The 19,318-nt window shown below is 45.4% G+C and overlaps 1 protein-coding gene, 1 long non-coding RNA gene and 1 pseudogene across 2 annotated transcripts in view; 1 reads left to right on the forward strand and 2 right to left on the reverse strand.

The window, feature by feature from the left end:
• The window catches only part of LOC124775137 (reversion-inducing cysteine-rich protein with Kazal motifs-like), a 370,434-nt gene that overhangs the window by 123,301 nt on the left and 227,815 nt on the right, over positions 1-19,318 (reverse strand). The window lies entirely within an intron of this gene.
• Positions 1-19,318, reverse strand: part of LOC124776351 — a 33,118-nt gene that overhangs the window by 8,240 nt on the left and 5,560 nt on the right. The window contains exon 2 of the long non-coding RNA XR_007015609.1: positions 16,194-16,327. This is a non-coding gene — a long non-coding RNA (uncharacterized LOC124776351). The remainder of the gene's footprint in view (positions 1-16,193; positions 16,328-19,318) is intronic.
• On the forward strand, positions 5,648-5,765 carry LOC124778610 (annotated as a pseudogene).

Raw genomic sequence — 19,318 nt, forward strand, 5'->3', positions numbered from 1 at the left:
TGTTGTCCCAAGCATATTGCAACAAACGGTGTATTTCTATCGCTGCTCGTTTAGTTTTTATTGCCGTTTCAAATATATCGGTCATTTTTGAAACACCCTGTATGCTTCCATACTAGCCTGAGAGCTGTTAAACACCGACGATTGCTGGAATTTGACAAGCCATTACCGTAACTGGACGCCTAGTGAGTGGCGACGGGTGGCCGTTTACATGAGTGACGTTTTATGCTGCGTCCTACTGATGGTCATTGACGTATATGGTGGCCGAGCGGTTCTAGGCGCTACTGTCTGGAACCAAGCGACCGCTACGGTCGCAGGTTCGAATCCTGCCTCGGGCATGGATGTGTGTGATGTCCTTAGGTTAGCTAGGTTTAAGTCGTTCTAAGCTCTAGGGGACTGATGACCTCCGAAGTTAAGTCCCATAGTGCTCAGAGCCATTTTCTTGGCGTATATGGCGTGAAACGTCTGAAAGCAAACACACTGCAACCAGGAGGGAGCCTTTTGGTCTGTAGAAAGTTTTCGCGGCACTCCCTGGGCGACCTCGTCTTCCTGGAAGGCACAGTGGATCAAAATAAGTAAGCATCTGTCCTTGGGAACAATGTCCTCCCCCTGTATGCTGTTTGCTTTTTCCTCGGCACGATGAGATCTACGAGCAGAACACCGCAACATGTCACACAGTGCACAGTGTACGTGCGAGGTTCGAAGAAACCGGGATAAACTTACCGTATTCGCCTGGCCAGTAAACTCTTCGGATTTAAACCCAACAGAGCTCACATTAACACGAATGGACACTGTGAATGTAAATACAGGGTGATTCAAAAAGAATACCACAACTTTAGGAATTTAAAACTCTGCAACGACAAAAGGCAGAGCTAAGCACTATCTGTCGGCGAATTAAGGGAGCTATAAAGTTTCATTTAGTTGTACATTTGTTCGCTTGAGGCGCTGTTGACTAGGCGTCAGCGTCAGTTGATGCTAAGATGGCGACCGCTCAACAGAAAGCTTTTTGTGTTATTGAGTACGGCAGAAGTCAATCGACGACAGTAGTTCAGCGTGCATTTCGAACGAAGTATGGTGTTAAACCTCCTGATAGGTGGTGTATTAAACGTTGGTATAAACAGTTAAAGAGAATGGGTGTCTGTGCAAAGGGAAAAGTTCTGGACGGCCGAGAACGAGTGATGAAAATGTAGCACGCATCCAGCAAGCATTTGTTCGCAGCCCAGGAAAATCGACTCGCAGAGCTAGCAGAGAGCTGCAAATTCCACAATCAACTGTATGGAGAGTCCTACGAAAAAGGTTAGTTATGAAACCTTATCGTATGAAATTGGTTCAAGCACTGTCTGCAGCTGATAAGATTAAAAGAATCGATTTCTGTGATTTTATCCTTGCTCAAATGGAAACAGATGAATCTTTCGTTTCAAAGATTGTGTTTAGTGATGAAGCAACTTTCCACACTAACGGCAAAGTCAACCATCACAATGTCTGTATATGGGGCACTGAGAATCCGCGGGAAACAACTCAGTATGAACGTGACTCGCCTAAGGTGAACGTATTCTGTGCCCTTTCAGCCAATAAAGTTTTTGGCCCCTTTTTCTTCGAAGGTGCTGTGGTGTCACCGCCAGACACCACACTTGCTAGGTGGTAGTTTTAAATCGGCCGCGGTCCATTAGTACATGTCGGACCCGCGTGTCGCCACTGTGTGATCGCAGACCGAACACCACCAAGGCAGGTCTCGAGATACGGAATAGCACTCGCCCCAGTTGTACGGACGACGTAGCTAGCGATGCACACTGACGAAGCCTCGCTCATTTGCAGAGCAGATAGTTAGAATAGCCTTCAGCTAAGTCAATGGCTACGACCTAGCAAGGCGCCATTAGTAACGTTGCATGTATCTAAAGAGTCTCACTTGTATCGCCACAATCTCCAGATGTACCAAAAGGATGGATTAAAATTAAGTATTCCAGAAGCTACGTACTTTTCTTTATAGCATTCATTACGTATCCTGTTTCAGACCTCACGCCATCCTGCTTTAACTTAGCGCGTGCCTTTCGGCTTCCTCTCGTTGTGTCTAGGCTGTCTTGTCTAGACACAACAGGTGCTACTGTAACTGGACTACAGTATCTGGAGATGTTAGAGAATTGGCTGTTCCCTCAGCTCGAACAAGAAGCACAACAATTCATATTTCAGCAGGATGGAGCGCCACTACATTGGCACTTATCTGTCCGTAACTACCTGAACGTCAACTACCCGAGGCGATGGATAGGCCGCCAGGCAGCCCGTGACAGAGCACTTCATCACTGGCCTCCAAGAAGCCCTGATCTTACCCCCTGCGATTTTTTCTTATGGGGGTATGTTAAGGATATGGTGTTTTGGCCACCTCTCCCAGCCACCATTGATGATTTGAAACGAGAAATAGCAGCAGCTATCCAAACTGTTACGCCTGATATGCTACAGAGAGTGTGGAACGAGTTGGAGTATCGGGTTGATATTGCTCGAGTGTTTGGAGGGGGCCATATTGAACATCTCTGAACTTGTTTTTGAGTGAAAAAAAAACCTTTTTAAATACTCTTTGTAATGATGTATAACAGAAGGTTATATTATGTTTCTTTCATTAAATACACATTTTTTAAAGTTGTGGTATTCTTTTTGAATCACCCTGTACTTCATCTTCTGCAGTGAGCTGAGGAGTTACCTTGGAATATTATCCTCTAGGACATCAGTGAATGAAAATATGAAAAATATGTGATCCGTGAGCGGCTCGTGTTCATGCCGTTTATTGCTTGTCATATTGTCTTTACGGTACTGCCGCCTCGTTTCTTATTCGATTTACTGGCGTCACTAAGCTGCGGGTTTCCTTGCCCGTGAGTGGGAGCAGCAGCGCTTATCCATAAGTGCACTGTCGTACTCTCTCTGGAGCGACCGGTAGTATTTCGGGTCGTCCTCTGAGGGAATTCAGTCGAGACAGAGCGCCAGTGAGTTGCGGACAGCCAGTACTCGCCGAGCGCTGGCGGCATACATGTACTGTCCGACGGGAGACTGGAGTGGGAATGACTGTCGGTTGGTCGTTCGGTTGGTCATCTCATCGGGCAACTTGTATTTGGTCTTTTGACCGTTTCTGGGCCTCGTCAGTTGGTCATCTTGCCGGACGTGGGCCGGTTCCTTCCTTGGGCAGAGATGTCGGGTGGCCAATGGGCAAGTGTTCCCTCTGCATGGTTGGGTCCGAGCCAGTGTGCCCGGATCGCCGTGTCTCCGAGTTCCGAACGAACATCAAGGGAGTCGGGATGGAGCTACAGTGAGCTCCGGACAGCCATGATTCGGCCAACTGTTACCGACACTCATAAGTTGAGTGGGGACGACCTTGGTTGGTCTTTCGGTCGGTCGCCTCATCGGATGACGTGTATTTGGTCGACGGCCGCTTGTGGAAAGTCTGTGTGTGTGCCGACTTGTGATTTCTCCTTGTGGTTCCACAGTGATTGATTTTATGACTGTCGGAGTTCTTGGTGCAAGTGTTTACGTGTGTTTACTGTGTATAGCTTCTGTGATTTCCACTGAGCAGTTATGAATGCTGTCTGCGTGCTGGATTAGGCAGTCGGTCGGTTGGGTCAGAGCAGCGAGTGTGTGTTTCCTCGCGTTGTTGATGCTGTCCGGCATGGCGTGTAGTTCGATAGCCTTTGGTGTTTGTTAATATTTTTGGTGGTTATTGTGCCTTGACTGTATTTAGACGCCAATATTTGAGGACGTAATGCTAATGGTATCTTCGTCCTCGCTGACATTTTCAGTTGTCGTGCCGTTGGTCGGGCGGAAGGGAATTGATTAGGTTGTTGGTCGGTGATGCGTATAATATAGAGAAAAATCGTGATTAGTGGTGAATATGTTGAGCATACAACTTGGTGGAAGTATTTAGAGTTAGTGTTAACGAGGGACTTGGCCCACCTGTTTCGTTTAAAATGGAATAAATAAGATTTTAAAATAATGAGATGTTTGTTCGAGCAGTTATCAAAAACATTTATCTCTAAAACTTTGCACTCGTGTAGAATCGACGCCTGAAAGGGACTCCGAAGGTTACAGATGCCCAAATCATTGCGTAAACAATAGCGTGCAGCAAACAATTAAGATCGACAGATTCATAAGAATTATAAGTAAGATATCGTTTGAAAGCTGCTAAACATTCCTTGCCACTTTACTCGAAGACTGATAAGCGCTCTTTGTGCGCAGGAAAATATCTGTGCTGTTTGGAAGGTGGGAGATGGGTAGTAGCAGCAGAGGTGAATCCTTAGGGCGGGTCGTGAGTCATTTCTGCACTGCACAGTCGGTAAGTGAATTGCTTGCGAAAGGTAAGATTCTGGATTCAATTCCAAGTCTGGCAGACAGTTTCAGTCTGCTAGGAAGTTCCAAAATACCGCACGTTCCACTATAGAGCAAAAGATTAGTGCTACAAATAATCTCCTGTTTTGTGATAAAGCCATCTGTTCTTACAGGAGTTCTATTCCCGCAGGATAGGCAGCACAACTTCCGGAAAGTTCGGAAGGTATGAGAAAGGTATTGGCAGAAGTGGAGCTGTAAGTGGGGATGGGTGTGAATCGTGTCCTCATAGTTCAGTCGGTAAGAGCACTGCTCGCGAAAGATAAGGAACATGTTTCGAGTCCCGGTCAAATACACGCTTTTAATTTGTCAGGATGCTTCAAAACGGCACACATTCCGTTTCAGAAGGAAAGATTCTTTCTGAAAACGCTAAAAATTTGCGTGAAACAAAATGTGTTAAGTCACAGAGAACTTACAGAGTAGTAATTCAGTGAGCAGACGTTTCTGTGTTGTCGTACGTCTTTGTATGATTCGTCATCGAAGTGAAAGTGAGGAGTTTCGATGACGTGATTAAAAAACATTGGCACAGAGCAGAAGGAAAACTTTAAAGAGGCACATGGGGACAAGCAGCATCATTTCCTGTGGATCCGCTCGGCAGCATGGAGATTACGCGTACTTTAATGTTAATTAATATGTTTTGTTTTTCTCTTCTCATTTCTTTGTTTTGTGATCCAGTCACAGAACTTTTAGGACACATCTTGTATAGATATTGATAAGTCCGTGGGATTGTTACTAGAAAATCTACTATTCACAATCGTTTTCAAGTTCTAGAAGAGTATTGTGAACTTTGAAGTCTTTTCCGAATACAGACAGTAATGGCTCAATGATATTCAAATACGCTATCTGCGGAGGCCATTGGAGACACTTATCCCTTATGCTCACTAACCAGTTGTGTTGTTGGGAAACAAGAACGGATTCCTATGCTTACGTCGTTGGATGCCTTGAGAGCGTGACGTTTTTGACTGCTACAGTAAATATTCCGTGCTACACGTGTCGCAACGCTTGATGGCAGAGACTGTGCAACAACACATCATCAGAATCTTATTAATATCACTCTGGGTGTACAAACACAACATCTAATTAAATTCTTAAAATTCTAAAAGACTACAAAGCCGTTTAGGCTTATCTGCAGCGGCTTCCCCAAGGCAGTGAACAATTAAGCTGATTTTATCTTTCATTCTCCACTTCATTCCACCTCATGGGAGGAGGGGGGAGGGGAGTTTGGACTGCATCAACCATGCTACTGCTGTTCTGTAAAACGAGTTAAAATATATTTATTTATTTATTTGCCAACGGCCTTGCCGCAGTGGTAACACCGGTTCTCGTCAGATCACCGAAGTTAAGCGCTGTCGGGTTGGGCTAGCACTTGGATGGGTGACCATCCGGTCTGCCGAGCGCTGTTGGCACGCGGGGTGCAGTCAGCCCTTGTGAGGCAAACTGAGGAGCTACTTTATTGAGAAGTAGCGGCTCCCGTCTCGGAAACTCAGATACAGCCGGGAGAGCGGTGTGCTGACCACATGCCCCTCCATATCCAGTGACGCCTGTGGGCTGAGGATGACACGGCGTCCGGTCGGAACCTTTGGACCATCATGGCCTGTGCGGGAGGAGAGATTTATTTATTTCATTAACACTATAGAGTAACCCACCGCCTTGAAATGTAAGGTGAGTCGGATGCTTCTGAATCTAACAGCTAAGACTTCTCATTGTTACAATTTTATTGGTACACAGTTGTTAATGTCTTTCTTTTAATAATACAAAGAACATAATATATAAGGATTTCTCTAAGGTTACAGCGAATTAAATGCTTAACAATTGTTAAAATCGTTCCATATAATTTGTCAGTACTTAGTTGATGACAATATAATTTATATAATGCAAATGTCAAAGAAAAAGAAAAAAAAGCTAACACAATGTGCGTGGAGTAAATAATTTGTAGTATGTAGAGGGAAGTGATATGCTATATTTGGATATGTAATACAGTCTAAGTAGCATGTTCGTTAATAATGGCCTATTTCTACCTATTTCAAATGAGAAGCTCTCGGTACAACCTCGAGGTATTCTCATCTGAAATGGTTTGTGCTAATGTATGTTTACACAGATTATACAGATTAAATGCTGATTGAGCACTTCATACATGGAATACATGAATTTTAGCTTCACATGAGAAATACACTTATGTTCGTAACTTGTTAGTAGAAATAGAATATAGTTCATTGCTACATGAATGCATTATTCCTTAAATAACTTAATGCATTTCTGATATATAAAATTCAGTGATTGTAGCACTAAAATATATACAAATAGTGTTTTTTAAGGTTAAAATATCCCTTTTTATGATTTTTCTCTAACACTCAGGCGGTGATCATGTGGCTCATGCTGCGCCGGTGATGGTGACGATGTTTTTCACGATACGACATTCACGGTCACGACGACCGTGACACGGCAAGTCCTCCGTGATCAGCTCCAAGTAGATGCTACGTAGTTAGGAGGGAAGGAAGACAGAGGGATGGATGGGCAATAGAGGTAAGGTGGCTGCTATATCTGGGAGTGTGTGTGTGTGTGGGGGGGGGGGGAGGGATAAAAGCAGGACGTATAAAACGGACGCCTGAGCGGGAAAGAGTAACGAGATTTGCGCTATAGTTGGTAGAACGGGCAGATGTGACGCGTGACTTTCTAGATCGGGAAAAGGGAGACCCAGTTGAAGTTGCCTTTCCACAAGATATTGAGGATGTAGAGATGGAGGAATGGTGTGATGTGTGCGTAGAGCTGCAGTGGTAGAAAAGTCTGTAGACATTTGACTTACGATAGTCATGTTTTTAGGATGTAGTAGATTTTTGAGAAATTAACGGAGAAAGGGGAACTTTTATCAGATAGTGAAGAATACATGTACCAGGAGGGAAGGTGGCTATGGAGGGTTAGGCAAAGTGCACGGCGTTCGAGTACTTGCAGGGAGTGGCAAAATTTTGAGGGTACCGAGATCCATACTACGAAGACAAAGGTGAGGATGGGAAAGGTACGGCCTTTGTAGTTGAAGAGGATTGTGGAAGGCTGTAATTTACGTATATGGTGGACAACAGCTTTAATAATGTTAGTGTGTCGTGGAACTTTTGACGTGTGGTTAGTAGATGGAAGAAAATAACAGTTTGGTGTTAACTGTTAGTTCAAGGCAATTTAACGTGTCAGTGAGATGGTTGTGACAAGAAGTGACAAGAAGTTCGTCCTGTGATCCTGGGTTCTCAGACGGTTGATTTAAGGTTCCAGAGGTTACACCAGGAGAAAGGGACATTGAAGTGTATGTGGCGGGCTCCTTGAGAGGCTTCAGTGTTTGAATGGAGGGCAAGGAAGGTGGTTTGGTCGGCACAATGGAGCAAGTGGATGAATGTCAGCTGACAGCGGCAAATCCGTGTAGAGGAGGCAAAGTATAGCAGATTTCTATAAGCAGAGTTTTGTCCACTATCGGTATGTCGCCGACACTATGGTTGGACAATTCCGTGAAATTTATCAATAGTTTCTCAGTCGCTATCTTCTCTCTTCAAAACTGTACTTTCGTGCGTAATGCAGACGTATTGACGGTTTGTTTCTGGCAGGGGTCCACAATCAACATTTTCAAATCACTGTCATACTGAATGTCGAAATTAGCGACTAATAACCCTTTTGCCAGAACCACCTCACCAATGTCAAAAAATATGCACTCTAATCAGAACCATATATTCTCTATTCACCTCCTGCATGCGTGATATGCTCATACATATAAGAAAATGCAGCTCCCCAATTCTTGTCTTCCAATGGCTCTACTCTAAATATTACTTGGAAGGTCGGTACTCACATTCATCCAGATTAGTTTCCCTATCCCTTACGGCACTCTGTCACGTGAAATGAACCTTGATGATTGTGTACCAACTTTATTAGGATGTATACTCATTTCAGGAGAACTTTGCCACATTATGTCATTTCCAGCGTTTTCTCCCACTAGAAGCAATGTGCCACTGAGTTCGATGGTGTGCTGCGAAAGTTCTGCTTTTGTCTGTTGGTTCAAATGGTTCAAATGGCTCTGAGCACTATGGGACTTAACATCTATGGTCATCAGTCCCCTAGAACTTAGAACTACTTAAACCTAACTAACCTAAGGACATCACACAACACCCAGTCATCACGAGGATTCTGTCTGTTGTTTATTTAAAAAATCCAACCCGAGGCTTGAGCAATAATCCACACCTACATTGAGCAACATTTCCATATCTTCTCGAAAATACTTCACTGCAATGCGGAAACTTAGCAGCGTTGAACCTGGTGGTGCCACATTATTGTCTCCCACTTTGTTTACCCTATAATGTGGAGTAAGCTGTTTCTTACTACCCACCATGTTGGACTCACTACTGAAATTTATTTTCCTAATCATATCCAGTAACATTACCACCATTCCATTTTTCGGATGCTCCATCGTGCAGCCCCCGAAAGAATGTGATACTATTCTGCTTGTGGTAGCGTTGAACAAGACCTTTTCTTAGTCTCCTCAAATGTACCTACATTATTTAATTCCTAATTTTAGTTTCACTCGTTTTCACCCTTGCCACTAAGCGTAATTTGGTCACTTTATCTGTACAGCCACCCAAACCCACGGCAGCTTCTAAAGAATGCATGCACACTGATCCACACTCCGAAATCTTTCCCAGATTGATGTAATCAGACTAGTTGCATTTGAACCCAATGAAGGTGTGACGACAGTGGATGAAGCTACTGTTTCCTTTACTTCCGTTAGCTCGTGCGGCATACGCTTGTTATCGGTTGACAAAATATCTACTTGATTTCGCAAAGAAGTATTACCGTTACTGAACTGAGAAGTTTCATGAAAGAATCAATCACTTCCTGAGTCATCTCTCTTTTTAAGAAAACTTTGCCTACCAAGAAAATAAATTAAAAACAATGTACAAAAATTATTTATAGCCACTACCGGCACCCAAACATAACAAAAAGAAATTTTCTCCTTTCTTATAATGAACTATTGCCATCTTGACTGTGAACATCGGTGTACCTTTTACCCACAGTGGTGATGTGCACTGCATGTCACAGACACCTGTACAAGGCACTCGTGGCCTGACAGAATGCACTGCTTGCCTCTTACTTGCCGTGTATTGCAGTGTTGCGCTTTAATAGAGCCAAATTCAAAAGTCCTTCTGCTTTCAAAAATCCACAGAGTCCTATGGCATTAAATTCTCCCTACTATGTTCACGCACGGGAACAGACGAGGGTCTGAAAAATATCAGCTAAAAAAAAACCTCGAACTGTCGAAGCTGCAAACCAGAGTTGGAGATGACCTCTCAGTTGGAGCGACCTCTCGACAAACACCAGCCGTGGGCGTTGAAAACCTGACACCAAAGTCTAGAGGTGTCAGAAACCAGATTTTCATCCCCAGTTTGCACATTCCGTAGTTGCAGCGACCACTTCTGATAATAAAATGTGGGGGGCAGGACGCGACCCCTAAAAAAGCAGGTAGATTGGCTGATAGCAAATCTCCTCGCCTGGACGTGGGGTATGAAGGGAGTAGGGAACGGAGTCGTATGGCGATTCATCAGTAAAACATCCTTTGTTAAAACAGTCTTCTATTCGTGTCAGTTACAAGCCTTGGTGTCACAGGTTTCCACAGGTGCAAAGTATTCCATCGTTAGTGTTCTGAAAAGCCGGCAGGTAATATGTGAAATTTTTAGCATCTGCTGGTGTCAGTGAGGTTGAAACAAGCGCTGTATGGATGGTGAAGGACGACAAAGGCAGCTCCTCGTGGCTAAGCCCGCTTCGTGACAGCAGCACAAACATGTTGGGATAGATGGTATTTAAACTGGAACCTGAGATGAACAAAGGTGATGACGTGCGCCACCCAGGTTGATGGTCAATAACAATGTAGGACCGCACAGCCATCATGACAGCTACAGTGTAGCTGGGCAGCAAGCCAGCCCACGTTCAGATTCACAGCCCATAAGGGAGAAGGCTTACAACGGAACGTAAACACCCCGTAGGTTGCCCGGTGGAATGGTGGCACCAAGTTGACCGTTTGCAGACTTCAGCTGAGGCGGGAACCTGGAGCTACTGGCGGAAAGGCCTGTGGAGGGTGGATGGGTGTGTCATCATACAAGGTAAATGGTCTACATCTTGTTTTCGTGTGATGGTATAGACTGCCTTGCATGGCGTACCCTACATGCCCGGGCTCTGCTGGATATAACGAACATCTGAGAATGACGGTCTGAAAGGATATATATACACTCCTGGAAATTGAAATAAGAACACCGTGAATTCATTGTCCCAGGAAGAGGAAACTTTATTGACACATTCCTGGGGTCAGACACATCACATGATCACACTGACAGAACCACAGGCACATAGACACAGGCAACAGAGCATGCACAATGTCGGCACTAGTACAGTGTATATCCACCTTTCGCAGCAATGCAGGCTGCTATTCTCCCATGGAGACGATCGTAGAGATGCTGGATGTAGTCCTGTGGAACGGCTTGCCATGCCATTTCCACCTGGCGCCTCAGTTGGACCAGCGTTCGTGCTGGACGTGCAGATCGCGTGAGACGATGCTTCATCCAGTCCCAAACATGCTCAATGGGGGACAGATCCGGATATCTTGCTGGCCAGGGTAGTTGACTTACACCTTCTAGAGCACGTTGGGTGGCACGGGATACATGCGGACGTGCATTGTCCTGTTGGAACAGCAAGTTCCCTTGCCGGTCTAGGAATGGTAGAACGATGGGTTCGATGACGGTTTGGATGTACCGTGCACTATTCAGTGTCCCCTCGACGATCACCAGTGGTGTACGGCCAGTGTAGGAGACCGCTCCCCACACCATGATGCCGGGTGTTGGCCCTGTGTGCCTCGGTCGTATGCAGTCCTGATTGTGGCGCTCACCTGCACGGCGCCAAACACGCATACGACCATCATTGGCACCGAGGCAGAAGCGACTCTCATCGCTGAAGACGACACGTCTCCATTCGTCCCTCCATTCACGCCTGTCGCGACACCACTGGAGGCGGGCTGCACGATGTTGGGGCGTGAGCGGAAGACGGCCTAACGGTGTGCGGGACCGTAGCCCAGCTTCATGGGGACGGTTGCGAATGGTCCTCGCCGATACCCCAGGAGCAACAGTGTCCCTAATTTGCTGGGAAGTGGCGGTGCAGTCCCCTACGGCACTGCGTAGGATCCTACGGTCTTGGCGTGCATCCGTGCGTCGCTGCGGTCCGGTCCCAGGTCGAAGGGCACGTGCACCTTCCGCCGACCACTGGCGACAACATCGATGTACTGTGGTGACCTCACGCCCCACGTGTTGAGCAATTCGGCGGTACGTCCACCCGGCCTCCCGCATGCCCACTATACGCCCTCGCTCAAAGTCCGTCAACTGCACATACGGTTCACGTCCACGCTGTCGCGGCATGCTACCAGTGTTAAAGACTGCGATGGAGCTCCGTATGCCACGGCAAACTAGCTGACACTGACGGCGACGGTGCACAAATGCTGCGCAGCTAGCGCCATTCGACGGCCAACACTGCGGTTCCTGGTGTGTCCGCTGTGCCGTGCGTGTGATCATTGCTTGTACAGCCCTCTCGCAGTGTCCGGAGCAAGTATGGTGGGTCTGACACACCGGTGTCAATGTGTTCTTTTTTCCATTTCCAGGAGTGTATATATAAATTGAGAGGCACCCACATGCCTTGCTCTTCCTGTGGCATCAAGCAGTCAGGCCTGCAACATGAGTGGTCTGCCAAGCGAGTGGATTCATTCTCATTTATCGAGTAACATGAACTCTCGTACTCACAATTAAGTTACAAATTATCCTCCTATATGAATAATACGCAACGGAAACGCATCCCTGACTATCAGTAATTTACAGAACTCTGACTGTTCACTACGCACTGGCAATACCAAATTTTCCCTTTTTTTATTTTTTATTTAACAGCTTTTATCAACAAGTGGCCGCCGCACTGAATATGAATGGCGCACACATTATAAATTCGGGACATCATGACAACATACAATTCGAAGGAAAAGTCCACCAATCTTTTTCTTTTCACTATCTTATTTATCCCGATAAATTCTATAACCTAAACACACAAATTCTATAACCTACAACAACAACACATGAGAAATTCCGCCCAGTGGGCATGGCTTTACATTGGTGAATCTCTATATTATGGTCTCGTAATTATTTAACGATACAGTGCACTTTCTGGATAGATTGGTGGATCTTTTATTATATCTCACACTTCGACTCTCACAATCATCATCACGAAACTTTCCTCCAGATCGAGCGGTACAGAAGGAACAAGCGTAACCCACTAATCTTTTGAAACTACCTTGCTACTCTCCCATGCAAACCACACATACCCAAATTACATGACATACATCACACTACAATATGGAATACAATACACTAAATAGTCACAACACTATCACTTTCAGCTTTCCCACTTCAATTAGTATTTATCCCAGTTTCACACGACACTGCCCCACTTTGTAATTCTACTTTCCTACTATGAACTCTGGAGATATATGCACGTCTACCTGTGCAATGCAAGCCAAGTGGCGTTGCTGGATAGACGGCCGACTCACCTTGCTTCTCCCTCAGAGTTTGAATCTAGCGTCACATGGAATCATATCACGCAAAGTAATATTAAGAACCTATTCATCACACACACGAGTCCTCAACTCATACCATGGATGAGTACTTCTCTTTATCCTTTGTCTCATACACAGATTGAGACTCACACAGTACTCACCACGTGGAAGTACTCGCCTCTAATTTCAAGTCCTGCACATGCTATTTCTTAAATATTTCAACTTATAGTACACACGCTAGTAATTCAGCCTAACTTTAGCACACGGAAGTATTTCAACTTATTGCTACACATGGTTTCGTTGTGACCGTTGGTCACTTCCGAAGATTACTACGATCCCATTAATATTACCTGCCTGACATTTAATTCTCCCCACAAAAGTTCCTGAAATAGAGAAATTATTATTTCAAACTACTCTTAAATATTCCACATGCATACCATGTCTCCACTCTTTTGTCTTTACGGAGCACAAAGACAGGTCTTAACAGCACAAGATCCAGCGGCAGAGTGCTGAAACATGGCCGTTCTTGAGGTCCTCTCGCACCTCTGCTGAAGTGGGGGAGCACCTTGCTACCGTATTGGTCAGCCACATTTCAGGCGCTCAAAGCTCCGGTAAGTTTCATCTCTTTGGTTCCACCAAAGGTGGCCAAAGGATCGACTCAAAGAAGATCATATATTCACATTCACTATCTGCGGTTAGCAGACGACCATACATGCATTCATTTCACAGATCTCACCAAACTGGATGTAGGGATTTACTTTGTGGGAGTGCACATGTGATCAATTAAATAAATAAATTGCCATTTTTTCCCACACTGGTATCCGGCTTCGCTGTATTAATTGAAATTGAGTTATTTTACCAAAAAAAATGTATTGTTCTGACAAAAATAATGAAGTATTTTGTACCTATTTTCAATGTCAGGCGGTACTGTACCCTTTCAATATATATGACAGCCGGTTAGTTAGTGTTTCTCAAATGTAAGCACTTCCTCGACAGAAATGGAAATGGAAATGTCGTGTGGCTAGGGCCTCCCGTCGGGTAGACTGTTCGCCTGGTGCAGGTCTTTCGATTTGACGCCACTTCGGTGACCTGCGCGTCAATGGGGATGAAATGATGACGATTAGGACAACTCAACACCCAGTCCCTGAGCGGAGAAAATTTCCGACCCAGCCGGGAATCGAACCCGGGCCCTTAGGATTGACAGTCTGTCACGCTGACCACTCAGCTACCGGGGCGGACTTCCTCAACAGAAGTCCTAGCGTCATAGCAGCTCGTTAAACCAGCTCCTTCAGAAGTACTGGAGCAACTGTAAGATTTCACAACTCCTTTTTCAAGAGGTGCTGGCTTGCTTGTTCAGCTTTGTTATTGTTCCGAATGAGCAATTTTTCGTTCTTTCTCATGGCGCCTAGTCTTTAGGCTGACGACTGCTTCCCTCGCTGCGATGAAATTCTCCTAATTGTCAACTGTAGCAACTGACTGACCCAGCGAAGACGTGTTGTATATTAACCTTCTTCCGATGGCGAAGCCATGCTGCAACTCCTCCACCCGCTCTTTCTGACAATATCTTTCTCTCCCCACCCTCTAACCATATCCTCCTCCCACTTTCCATCTCCGCCTCCAACTCTTCCTTTTCCCTTTACACTTTCCACCTGCCTCACACATCTCCTCGTCCTCCTCTCTCTCTGTCCATTTCTCCACCTCCTCACCACCTGAATGTGTTCCCAGCCATGCACGTCGGCACGTGTAGACCCTGCAATACAGCTCAATAAAAAGTGCCGATATTACACCCATTACACGCCTATAATGCAGGGCAAGTTACAGATCAGGTCGAAAAAATGTTCTCTCTAGAAGCTGAACCCAGATGCTTCAGACTACAAAGCCAGATGTGAGAGCACTTGAGGTATGTTTGTCATCATAAAGTTATTCAGTGCCGTCCGCTGTGGCTGGAGTGTTTTAGGCCCTTCAGTCCGGAACCGCGAGGCTGCTACAGTCGCAGGTTCGAATCCTGCCTCAGGCCTGGATGTGTGTGATGTCCTTAGGTTAGTTAGGTTTTAGTAGTTCTACGTCTATGGGAATGATGACCTGAGATTTTAAGTCCCATAGTGCTATGAGCCATTTGAATCACTTTTTTTATATTTTGCAAATCGTTGCAAGCAATGGAACTCTGTGGCATCTGAGGCATGTATACACACTATATGTTTTGAATGATGTATTGTAAATGTGAGCGAAAGTCCCCGACAGTCAGCAGATTTTAGTGTAAAATACACAATGATCATTTTGCAATGAACAACCGGGATACGATTATAAACATGTGTGTTGAACTATGACCTGTTTCATTGTAATATCAAAATATAAAAAACAGGGGAGACAAGAACCACAGTTGCTCTTTGCGTTAAATAGGATAGGTTTTGTAAAGCAGAATAATTTAAAAAACATTAATTCATTACCCAATGAACTTTTTGTTTCTTTTTTCACTTGCTGCTGTACGTTTTATGACCAGCGTACTGATTTCTAATGATGGATCTGTACTTGGCCTCTTGGCTCTCTGTAGCTTCCTGCTGTAGATAATATTATTGTACGAACAGTTATGAGCCGGCCGGAGTGGCCGAGCGGTTCTAGGCGCAGGTTCGAATCCTGCCTGGGGCATGGATGTGTGTGATGTCCTTAGGTTGGTTAGGTTTCAGTAGTTCTAAGTCTTGGGGCTGATGACCTCAGATGTTAAGTCCCATAGTGCTTGGAGCCATTTGATTTGAGTTATCCAGTGGTGGGGTTGGGGCACGGAAAAGTAAAGGATGGAGGAAACAGTTGGTTCGGGGCACAATTGGGACTTCTGAATCAGAGTCAGGGGGATGAACAAGTTCAAGGTTATCCTTTGTTCCAGTCCCCTTATCTCTATAGTTGTACAGTTTGTCGTCATCCAAAAAATGGTTCAAATGGCTCTGAGCACTATGGGACGTAACTGCTGAGGTCATCGGTCCCCTAGACTTAGAACTACTTAAACCTAAGGAAATCACATACATCCATGTCCGAGGCAGGATTCGAACCTGTGAACTTAGCGGTCGCACGGCTCCAGACTGTAGCGCCTAGAACCGCTCGGCCACCCCGTCCGGCTTGTCGTTATCCTCTGAACAAACCGCTTGTTTTTCTACTTGCAGAGACTCTGCAATATTTTTAGTTTTCGTCAGTTTCTCACCGCAGGCCGTACCTATCAACAGCGAGTACTCACATGTGGCAGTGGCGGTCCACAGCCGGCCTCTTGCAGGCCGTCTACGATGTCCTCCGCGGGCGCGCGAGTCTTCAGAAGCCGCCTGCACGCCTCCCGGCAACCCGCATCCTCCGCCGCTTCACAGCACGGCACATCTGTCCAAACGAAAATAATTATCACCACTTACTCCCTTGTAATCTAATTGATAGAACCCATGTTGCCAACCAGATTCTGCGAAAGTTCAGGGCGCGTATGTAGGTGCATTTGTCACTTCACCTATCACACCATTGTGCAGTTCCTCAACGTAAGTAAGGAAGAAACATTTAGTGCCTTATCGATGTTGAGGTCGTTAACGACGGAGCACTAGGCCAGCAACGATCTAGAAGCTATGTTTACTTATAACATCCAGAAAGTGGTAGATAGTCGGAGGTTTCTAATAACCTCGCTGTTGTCCTCGATGATGAATGTTCATCGGAGGCGAGGGTATCACCTGCAGTGCCCTAGGTAAGTGTGGTAGGTCCGCTGTTGTTTTCTATCTACATAAATGGTCTTTTGGATAGGGTGGATAGCAATGTGAGGCTGTTAGCTGATGATGCTGTGGTGTACGGGAAGGTGTCGTCGTTGAGTGACTGTAGGAGGATACAAGATGACTTGGACAGGATTTGTGGCTGGTGTAAAGAATGCAGCTAACTCTAAATATAGATAAATTTAAATTAATGCAGATGAATAGGAAAAAGAATCCCGTAACGTTTGAATACTCCACTAGTAGTGTAGCGCTTGAGACAGTCACGCCGATTAAATATTAGGGTGTAACACTGCACAGTGATATGAAGTGGGACAAGCCTGTAATGGCAGTTGTGGGGAAGACGGATAGTCGTCTTCGGTTCACTGGTAGAATCTTGGGAAGATGTCGATCATCTGTAAGGGAGACCGCTTATAAAACACTAATTCGACCTATTCTTGAGTACTGCTGGAGCGTTTGGGATCCCTATCAGGTCGGATTAAGGGGGGACATAGAAGCAATTCAGAGGCCGGCTGCTAGATTTGTTTCTGGTAGGTTTGATCATCATGCGAGTGTTACGGAAATGCAACAGGAACTCGGGTGGGAGTCTCTAGAGGAAAGGAAGCGTTCTTTTCGTGAATCGCTACTGAGGAAATTTAGAGAACCAGCATTTGAGGCTGACTGCAGTACAATTTTCCTGCCGCATACTTATATTTCGCGGAAAGACCACAAAGATAAGATAAGAGAGATTAGGGCTCGTACAGAGGCGTATAGGCGGTCATTTTTCCCTCGTTCTGTTGGGGAGTGCAACAGGGAGAGAAGATGCTAGTTGTGATACGAGGTAGCTTCCGCCACGCACCGTATGGTGGATTGCGGAGTATGTATGCAGATGAAGATGTAGAAGAACACAGAATCCTTAACCGCAAACAATAGCAGAGATAACCTCTGATGTCACGTTTCTTAACTTTCGGAAAGTCATCGATACATCTCGATTACGTTTTCTAACAAATAAACTGTGTGCTTACGGATAGTATGAGGAGTTTCATAATTTAATTGAGGATTGACTAACTAGACTATAGCTTGTCAGGCTAAAATGCATTTTAGTAAAACTGGAAAAGAGACAACAAAGTTAAATATAATACCCGAAGATAAATGGATAGCGTGTTATTAAAAGCTCTGGTGCAACAGAAACCAAGCATTAGAGGAGAACCTCTGTTCCCCTTGAACTGAGCCGGCCGGAGTGGCCGTACGGTTCTAGGCGCTACAGTCTGGAGCCGAGCAACCGCTACGGTCGCAGGTTCGAATCCTGCCTCGGGCTTGGGTGTGTGTGATATCCTTAGGTTAGTTAGGTTTAATTAGTTCTAAGTTCTAGGCAACTGATGACCTCAGAAGTTAAGTCGCATAGTGCTCAGATCCATTTGAACCTTGAACTGATAAACCATATGGAGGCGAACTCATGACGATGTAAGAACCAAACTAAAAACTGGAAATCAACAGGAAAACGGCGCCCACTTTATGTAGATGACCATTAGTATTTCCCATTTCATATATCCTAGCTTCCCTAACACGCCCAAACTCATGAAATTCCACGCGCCGACTCTTAGAACAGTATTCTTTCTTTGGTTATTCAATCTTTTGTCATTTTCGCCTTCATCTCATCGGTATTCCCCAGGAGATCGGTGTGGGGCGTTCTTCGAGAAAATTTGGCCAATGGTGAAATCATCATGATATTTATTTCAGTTACAAGCTACATGTCCTGTGGATACACGTTATCTGTGTTTAATGCAGTGTTTTCCATTGCCTTCTGCATCGTCATGTCGTTGACCATAGCTAATTCTTCCGGTTTTTAGGGACATTTTCCCAGCCAAATGGTAAGAGATTGTCCTGAAACTCTGTCCGCTACTCCGGCCTCTTCGGCAAGGCTGCTGGCAGACTGAGGGTGCCTCTGTGGTGTCACCGCCAGACACCACACTTGCTAGGTGGTAGCCTTTAAATCGGCCGCGGTCCGTTAGTATACGTCGGACCCGCGTGTCGCCACTATCAGTGATTGCAGACCGAGCGCCGCCACACGGCAGGTCTAGTCTAGAGAGACTCCCTAGCACTCGCCCCGGTTGTACAGCCGACTTTGCTAACGATGGTTCACTGTCTACATACGTTCTCATTTGCAGAGACGACAGCTTAGCATAGCCTTCAGCTACGTCATTTGCTACGACCTAGCAAGGCGACATATTCAGTTATTATAATTACTATCTTCAAGAATGTATTCTGAACAGATAATATTGTGAATCATGTACCGTCAAGAGCGCCGTTCGTCATTAATGGATTAAAGTTAAGTATCAAACTAATCACGTCCGCTTTCTGAATTCTCATTCCTTGTCATGTTCCAGACCTCACGTCAGTATGGTTCTTCCCTCCTCACGCCAGCCTGCGTGAGCTAAAACGCCTGCATTTCGGCCTCCACGCGTAACACGGCGTTGGCTCTTCAGCTAACACAAAAGCCTCCATGTGCTGGAAGTCTTCGAGCAGCATCGCTGATGATTATCATTTGAAATTTAAGCCGTACCGGGATTCTAATGCGGGACAGAGGACGTTTTGGTTGCTAATCAGGAACACCAAACCTAGTCCGCGGTTGGACCCTAGGCAC

The sequence above is a fragment of the Schistocerca piceifrons genome, chromosome 2 (assembly GCF_021461385.2).
Source record: "Schistocerca piceifrons isolate TAMUIC-IGC-003096 chromosome 2, iqSchPice1.1, whole genome shotgun sequence".
In the NCBI taxonomy this organism is placed as follows: Eukaryota; Metazoa; Arthropoda; class Insecta; order Orthoptera; family Acrididae; genus Schistocerca; species Schistocerca piceifrons.